The 9,080-nt window shown below is 37.8% G+C and overlaps 1 long non-coding RNA gene across 1 annotated transcript; it reads right to left on the bottom strand.

The window, feature by feature from the left end:
- Positions 1–1,804: 1,804 nt before the first annotated feature.
- LOC113963754 lies at positions 1,805–6,893 on the bottom strand. The gene is made up of 3 exons (XR_003532931.1): positions 6,770–6,893; positions 2,561–2,692; positions 1,805–1,861 (listed from the first exon to the last, which is right to left on the bottom strand). It is a non-coding gene; the product is annotated as an uncharacterized LOC113963754 (long non-coding RNA).
- Positions 6,894–9,080: the final 2,187 nt, after the last annotated feature.

The raw sequence follows: 9,080 nt of genomic DNA, 5'->3' as shown, positions 1-9,080 counted from the left end.
CGTTGACTGGGTGTTGATCATTCTCACAGTCATGGTCCTCCAGCTCAGGGCACTGATATCCCCTTGGTCTGTCATCCGTGCAGAAGACAGAGGCAAAGAAAGTGTTAAATACCTCTGCCTTGTCTCTGTCCCTGTTTGTGAGATGACCATCCTCATCCTTAATGGGCTGATGATATTTCCATACTGCCTATTGCCATTAATATATTTGAAAAAACTCTTTTTATTGCGCCTCACATTTCTGGCCAGCTTCATCTCCAACTGTGCTTTGGCTGCACAAATTTTCTCCCTACAGTGGCAAGCAGCATGCCTGTATTCTTCTCATGTCACTCGACCTTGCTTCCACTGGACATACACCTTTTTTTCCATCTTATTTCCAAGAGAAGATCCCTGTTCAGCCAAGCTAGCCTTCTATCTCACCTACTTGACTTCTGACATTTGGGAATTGCTGCTCCTGTGCCCTTAAGAGGTGATTGAAAAGTGACCAGTACTGATGGACCCCAGGACCTGCAAAAACATTTTCCCAGGGGATCTTACTTACTAACTCCCTGAGCAGCTTGGAGTCTGCTCTCCTCATGTCAAGAGTTGAGGTTTTTATGTAATGTTCATTACATAGAGAGACGGGTTGGAAGAGAGTTCTCCTTCACCTGGATGAGTTTTTACTCACATAAGCTTGCTTTCATATCCTGGACGGTTGGTCCTTGCTGGGCCTATTTTCACTAATATATCTGCAACTTCATCTTAATAATAACAACATGTGAAGAAACTCTGGGAATCTTATACTTACCTCCAACTCCTTGAAAAATATATTTTTAAATATAAAATAATTGTTCTTATTATTTGCATTCTGTGAAAGAAAAGTGAAATTTGTTCAAAAGAAAATGTTTCAAGTTGATGTACAATATTAATTTAATTTAATTATATTCATGGTTTGCATGATTTTGCACTAACATGGTTTTGAAAAGAAAAGTGAAAAAGGAAAGGAAAGGGAAGGGAGGGGAAGGGAGTAGGAAAAAGGGAAAGGGAAAAGAGAAAAGGGAAAAGGGAAAAAAAAAGAAAAAAGGAAAGAGAGAGAAGGAAAATGCAAAAAGGAGAAAGGAATTTTAAGTGTTCCTTAAAGGAAAATACCTCAAAAGTGGAATAAATACAATGATAGTTCTTGGGTCTAGATCCTTCAGTCTGAAGTAGTGAGGCTAGAAAAAAATGGGTGCAAGCTGGGAACACAGGTCACCGTGTTGTGTGGAGGGGGCAACTGGGAAGAGAAAATGTTACACAGAGGGAGATGGAAGCAGAAAAACAGAGAAGACGACAAGAAGGAGCTGCAATAAGAAGATGAAGAAGAGACGGAAACAAAGGACGAGAAGTGCTTGATGAGAGACTGCAGTTCTGAAAACCTTATAATTAAGAAACTTACCAATGAATTCAGGTGCCACGGGAAAGGTTGATCTTCACCTTTGTTCAGACCACCCTGGACATCTCTAGGATGTCCCACTGTAGATACGGAGGTGTGCTTAAGTCCCTAGGTTGTATTCAGCCCAATTTGATCATAAGTAAAGTGAAATTTAACATTCCTCACAATATCATGCCTGACAGTCCAACTTGATATATATGAACAAAACAAGATCACTATCTCCACTACTAATAAATGTTCAAAGTGTAGGATTTTTGGTGGAGGTTAAGGAGAAATATACACTGTATAGCATTAATTGCATATCTCTTAAGCATGAAACCTTGATATATTATGACTTTTAAAAAATATATGACAATAATATATTGCACACATTTCAGAAGAAAATTATGTCTTTGCCTTGAAAATCTACTTTGTCTGACGAGCTGATGTAATCATTTTAGTGAAGGAGGAGGGCTGCAGAGAGGAAACCTGCAAAGATTCGAAGGTTAGAGATGATGAACAAAAGGCTGAGGGTTTACTTTGCATGCAAATAAGTAATTCATCACAAATCCATAAACCAATTAGTAATGAACTAATGATATTGCTTAACAACTGTATTTTTGATTAACATATAAATAATTTAGGTGAGTATTTCTTTGGTCATGCCAGTTTCTGCTATTATTTACTAGCCTTGTCATGACCGCTCTCAGATCACATGCCCCTTATGAAACATGTCCCAATCTATTGCAAGGACCAGTTTGTTTTAATGCGCTCAGTTAACACCGCTAGAGCTATTAACAAGCTTATTAGCATAATCCATTGTGATATATCATTGTATAAAAGTTCAGCTCCTCAACTGAATGGGACTAGGAAATGGCTTTGAAGATTTTATGATACAATAACTATCCATTTGATAAGCAATTAAAAAGATACTCTGAGACATTAAGAGTGAAGACAATGGCAACATGAGGAAAAGAGGAGGGGGTTGAGAACAGAAGCTGATGCCTGGTGTGAGAACCATGTAAGCTGTGTTGCTCCTGCTCCTTAGCCACAAATTGCATGCTGCTGCTGGGCTCTAAAGCTCCAGTAACAAGTTGGGCCTGTCTTTGTCTTTTTAAGCTAGGCAAAAAAAGAACAAAGCAGTTTAAGGCTCAGTATCTTCTGCAAGCTCACCCATGATCAATTTCTCAGACGCTCTAAAGAACGTTTTAATACACAGCTGAAACTCTGATTTTATGTTGACTTTTGCTTCTTTTAAATTTTAAGTTCCTTTTCTTATCTGTCTGCATTATCTTTAGTGAACTTCTGCAGAAAGAAACAGAATAAAGGTTACTGAACACATTACTGCACATTATTGTTCAAAACTTGTTTTGTATAATGTGGCTGTATTGTGCTTTTAAAATGAACATGCAATGAAAATAGTAGCATCTCTATTGCGAAAAAAGTAGCTTTTCAAGTGTTGCTTTCTCTGATATGCAATAGCTCTGATATGCTAATATTTTGTTCAGCTCAGTCCTGATTCTCCAGGGATTATTTGACAAAAATGTCCATTGTCTATATAATAAGAAATATTCATGATATCATGCATTCACACAGAATTTTTCTACTGGCTTACTTCGATGTCTTACATACATCAATTAATTCTTCCTCCTGATAAGGAATGGAATAGAAAGCTGACTTCTGAAGGCAGCATGATCTAGTGTTTTGCACAGAAAATGGAAATTTGGTTTCCAGTCATACTGATATTGCCAATTTCCTAAACCAATTTTCTAAGACTCAGTTTGCCTGTTTTAAAAACTGGTATCAAAACATACAGGTTTTCAGAGTCCTGTGGCATTTGTGCATGAAAAACATTTACATCCTAATTGAGAGGTGTTACATGGAATGTGATAGCTAAGGCAATAAGTTTTAAATAATTTATCCTATGTCCCAAATCAAGTTGCATTAAGAGGGAGACATTTTATTCTTAACTGTTTCATATTTGATATCTTTTTGAACAGTCTTAAGAATTGTACAGCAACTGAAAGCATACCCAGGCTGAACCATTTCCTGATATACAATTCTCCCTGTAGACAGATTTTTTGAAGATAAATTCATGAGAAGGAATCCAGTATCTTTGTGAAAGCCAGATGGATGCTCCTGCCCACTGCAGAGGCATATGTGTGTGTCACTTTTGTGACCAACCACATTTATCAGCTACCTCAGAATAGGAAGGATTAGGAGTTTTTTGGCATTTTCTTTGAATTCATTTTACTAGGACACACTTTTAAAGCTATTTTAATGGTTGAAAATCTAAATTTTGGGGAATGAAATGTTAGACCAAAAACTGGCAGTTTCTTAGTAAAATGTGGCTATATCTCTGTTGTCTAAAGAACGAGCACTGTAAGAAAGTGTTCTTGCTGTCCAACTGTAATAATCAAGCAAATGTCCTCATAAAGGCAAAACTAACTGTGGTAGATGGAATAGTTGTTTGAATTTACTGAATATGGAGAACACACACATTAAAAAGTCCAACAGGTAACGTAACATACTCTATTTAAGGTGAAGAATTAGTCCAGAAAATGTATTGCTTCTGAGCACTCAGTTATATAAATTTAATATCACCGTAGAAACCATGCTATACTAACTAGAGGTGTGAACTAGTGCATTTTAAGAAATTATTTATCTGAGCGGAAGTTGCGTACCAAGGTCAGCACAGCCACTCTTATCTATGGATGCATGCATCTGAAAATTCTCCAGCCATCAGGAGAAATTTGGGGTAGCTTTGAGTAGGCAGAGAGGCTCCACAACCCTTCCCCTCTTGATGAGTGTGATCAGAGCTAATGAAGTAAAGGAAAATTAGCTGAATCTTCCCCAGATCCTGGTTATTGATAGGTCCTGGGAAAGCTCCTTAGAGTTGCTCAGAGTTAGTTGAGGAAGAGCTGGCCTGAGAATGCCCCACTTGCATTGTGTCCTGCACACTTCTGTACCATCTGAGAATTAGAGAAGCACAACGGCAGAGTAAAATCACTTTTGTCTCCCAGTCTGAAGTCCAGCATCCTCTGAGCCTCTCTGAAACCTGAGGACTCTGGCTTTATATACCTATTTGTTTGCCAAGAGATTGGATGATATATAGGGTGTCATCATTTTAAAGCTGGTTCAGACTCAAAACTCTGGGTTTCATTTGAGTGTTATGTGAAGTATCATATACCTCTGGCCAAGGAACTGCAGCTCATTTAGTAGATAAATTGAGATGAGAAAAATGGCACAATTTAAATATCAGCGATCAACAGGAAAAGGGGAGGGGAAGAGAGAGAGAGAGAAGGAGCCCATCTTCTTTTATTACAGCCATCTTAGTGCTTCAACAACAGGTAGTAGTATTACATATTCCCTTTCCACTTTAAAGCTCTGGTAATTTCCTTCCTCGTGTCTGGGCAATTTTATTCATTGTTTCCTTGCAGCAGTGATTGATGTTCTGAGCTGCTAATCTCTCTGAGTGATAACTATTTTCATGTAAGTCCATGAGTCTATGACACAGGCTGCTCGGCCAGGGCTACTGCTGACTACTTATTTTGTGCCTCATTTACATTTCAATCTTGGCCTCATGAATGTAAAACCTAGGCTGCAAATTAATAACAGGAAGAATATTAGACCGCTCCAGAGTGGGGGAACAATGCAAATCCACCAGAGCACAAGGCTTTACCATTGTGTTCCAGGAGGGACTCATTTATTGGCCGGCAGTGAATGACATTACAGAGAATGGCATATCCAGAGTGACACAAATTTATTTCTGTCCCCAGCGCTCCAGTATATTTTCATAGAATCAGGGGGCTATTTGTCTAGGGACAATTTAGTTTCCATGAAAAATTTAAATGGTTTCTGTGGAGATAGTGGAGTGAAATTTAATTTGTTTCTCATTTACTACAGCAGGTATGAAAAGGAGAAAAATTGGATGTCTGATGGGCTGAAATTGGTGCTGTCCCTCCCCACTATCCCCAAAAGGCCTGTGGGCCTATATCATAGAGATTGAGCAAGACTACCTCATCCCTCCCCTTAGAGAATGGTAACCTTAAACCAACTTACAGAAAACCTTTGGGGAGGCTGCCAATCACCCTGAAAACAACATTTCCATCGATCCCCTGTCTGTGTGATTTATGGCTTCATTTTACGGTAATTGAGAATTAGTGAGAAGATTAGCAAGGCTCAACACTTCACCTTGATATGCACACTAAGCACCGTAATTTGTCACAAAGGGATGTCGGACACTTTTTTAGTTACACGGGGTTCCCATCTAATTGAATTTGGAGATAACATGGAAATTAATTTGACACAGGAAAATTTTGAATACAGCCATTTCCTCTATTGTAATGCACAATACTGGGCTGAATTCAGGGGCAGCTATATTGATCCTGATCACTTTCAATTGTGGCCAGCTGAAGGATGGAATACACTAAATCTTATTTAAGCTCATATGAAAGCAGTTCATCTGCAGCAATCTGTGGCAGATAAAGAATATTACCTTTCATTTTGTCTGACTGCATCAAGATGAAGTTTTGAAAATTTACTTCTTGCAGCAAATATACCAAATGTCTAAAGTCAACAGTTACAATTCAATTACAGACCAGCTCTTGTGGGCTGTTTACAGGGTAATTTGCTACTTAGGCAGCAAATGAAAATACTAACTATACTCTCCATGCATAGAGAAGTTACAGAACACAGAGAAGCCCCAGGAAAGACAAAGAAAAAAGATTCCAAACTTCTTGGCAATTTAAAGCACTGCACATTGGATTAGTCTCATTATAGCTTGAGTGGTTTCATACACAATCATTTTTTGTTTGTTACTGAGCCATTTTGTGGGAAGTTTATTTTATCTTGGAGGCTCAGCATCAGAGTCACAAAGAGGTTACATGGTACAGACTCTTCATATTTGAGAGACGCTCTACCACAAGACTTTCCTGCATTTACATTTCTATTTTATTCCAACTTTATTCCTTATAACTCCCCTTTATGCTGTACTTTATCTTTTAAATAAGGACTTCGGTTTCAAATAAGGACTTCGGTTTCAACAAATTGCTGAGGAAGATTATTTCCTGAGAAAGGTGCTCCCTGCTGTGAATAGTGGAAGCAGATCTTGGCACTTTATGCCAGAGGGTGCGTGGCTGGGATATTTATAGACATTCTTTAACAGACCATCTGGCTTGCTTTGTTCATATCTGTTTTAGTGATAATTGGCCTGAGATGAGCTGTAATCAAGATATATTATTCATTACCTATTATTATTACATGATGGATGTTAATCCGATCATCATTACATCGCTGTTTGGAAAGACTTTTGAAAGGTTTAATCATAATAGTTTAAAGCTGTTATTTATGCAGCCCCGTTCTGTAGCCATGGGTACATACCTGCTTCTCTGAACATTGAGGACATTCCCCAGTGTACAGGCATCAAGAGGTGGAATTTAATGGTCAGAGATACGTAGATGTGGTCAATAGGTTTAACCTGGATCTCTCAAGATGTGGTCATACAACTTGGAAGTAACGTTATGCTGAAAGCTGTCCTCATCCAAATGCCAAATTCCTTGGAATTACTGATGGCAAATGACAATTGTTGTCAGCACTTTTATATCCCTTCAGTACTTCAGTCTCCTGTAGGCGTATTATCTGGTCTCAGGAGTTTACCTGCAGGTAGTCTTTTGCAGGAGATGATGAGTGGCATTACTCAGACAGGTCAACCTGTTAGAAATGACCTTGTGATTTTTACTCATTTTATAGCTGGAAAAGTTGTTTCTCAAACTAGTAATTTGATGAATATTATTAACTATGTGCATATGCATATGTAATTCTCATATCACATTTTCATTGGTTTTTAGTAATGTAACATACAAAGGTGCTAACATGACAAAAAATATCACTGTTATAATAAGCTTAAGGAATTTGGATCATTTTAGCCAGCATTTGCTTTCATATTTGGATGTCTTTTGGATTATGCTAGAGACATAGATTTCTCCAATACATTGAGGAACATATTAACATAATAAAAAACTTACTAATACAACAAAATATCCATATTTGATTTATATGCCATGTTATAGTATCTAAAAAAACCCAACCTTTTCTTCCTTTCTGAATAGCAAGCAGTAAGGTATGATGTCATAGTTGTCTGTCTTTTTATATCTTCATAAAATATTTTTGTATTTACTCCAGAGTTTCTTTCCACTGCCTGCAAATGTATTCATTTAAAGATCTGTCCATTCCAAGACAAATTAGAGAATTTGTGTTATAGGGTGATAGTCCCACAGACGTTTGTATCTTTCCTGAGCTGGGCTGAAAAGCTGTAGTCACGATTTTTTCTCTACCACCACAGCAGAGCAGAGCAGAGAGAGAAAAGAAAAAGAAGGAAAGGTGAAAAGAGAAAGAAATAAAGAGAAAATAATAAAAAGAGAAAGAAATAGCTAAAGCATGGAGGATTGAAAGAGTGATTGGAGGAAAGAAAATAAGGATGAAAGAAAGAAAAGAAAGAGGATACAAAACCATGGGGATAACCATAGTTTTGCCTAGAGTAAAAAATGTACTAGTGTCTGAAGTCAAATCACCTTAGGCTTTGATCTTATTAATTTTCAGAAATTGGGGGTTATGTACAAAGGTATTCAAATGAATTGTGGGTATTTTCTTTCAAAATAACTGTCCTCAACAACCTTCACTCTGTTGTTGCTCTAAGACTGTAAGTGCTTCTATATCAGACACACTGTGGTCTTTGAACATGAATTTCCCTGGGTCTTGAGGGTTATAATTCTGTGTGTGGATCTCAACATCACTGAGCATTTTGGTTCCAAGCATCACCAAAGCAGAAGGGACATTCTTTGTCATTTAACTCCTTTCATGGGTTTGATACAAGATTCACTCTTAAAATGTGATGTAGTTCACACTTTGTTTTGAAATATAGCTTTTCAAAGCAATTGCTTAGTGGTTAGAACCTTTCCAGGAAGTGAAATTTCTGGTCCAATTTCTGCCTTTGCCTGAAGAAGTTAAATTCCACCCCAAGTCACTCATGTTATCACAAGAACACTGGATGTTCTATGCATGTGTACCTAGACATATGGAATGAATTTTCCAGTCAAGAGGGAGCAAACTTGAGTGTTTTTACCAGCTGGACTGGAAATGGATCCATGGGTAAGGAGAAACACTTGTGAAGTGTTTCTGTTTTCTACACTAGGTTCATTAGTTCTCCAATTTTTACAGTAATGAAATAAAATTTTACATATATTTCTCCAGCTCTACTATAGAACTTTTAGTATTTGCAGGGTAGCATAAGTCAACATGGCTATCATGTATTCTGTGTCAACATCTTCTTCCCTAAAGGAGATCAGTCTTTGGGAGATATATTCAAAGACTTTAAAATGTGTATGCACACAAGTGTTCTGTTTATGTTAGTAAAGATGGTGCTATAAAAACATGCCTTGTCCTTGGAGTGGAAGGTGATGAGTATGCTATGGTTATTAGTTCCCAAAAGATATCCCTCATACTTGGGATAGCTGCTAAGAATGTTCCAACAAGTGGTAGTGAGTGGTGTGGACAACTCCCTTATCTGACAACTTAAAGCTATATTTTAATCTTCTTGGCCAGTGTCACCAAGAGACTTACAGCAGGGCCAGGAGTTGGACTCAGTGATCCTTGTGGACCCTTCCAGCTCGGTATATTCTGTGATTCTGTGAGA

Source organism: Neopelma chrysocephalum, unplaced genomic scaffold, assembly GCF_003984885.1.
Source record: "Neopelma chrysocephalum unplaced genomic scaffold, ASM398488v2 Primary Assembly neopelma1_25, whole genome shotgun sequence".
In the NCBI taxonomy this organism is placed as follows: domain Eukaryota; kingdom Metazoa; phylum Chordata; class Aves; order Passeriformes; family Pipridae; genus Neopelma; species Neopelma chrysocephalum.
Note: the sequence above shows the minus strand (reverse complement) of the source record. Positions and strands in the feature narration are given on the sequence as shown.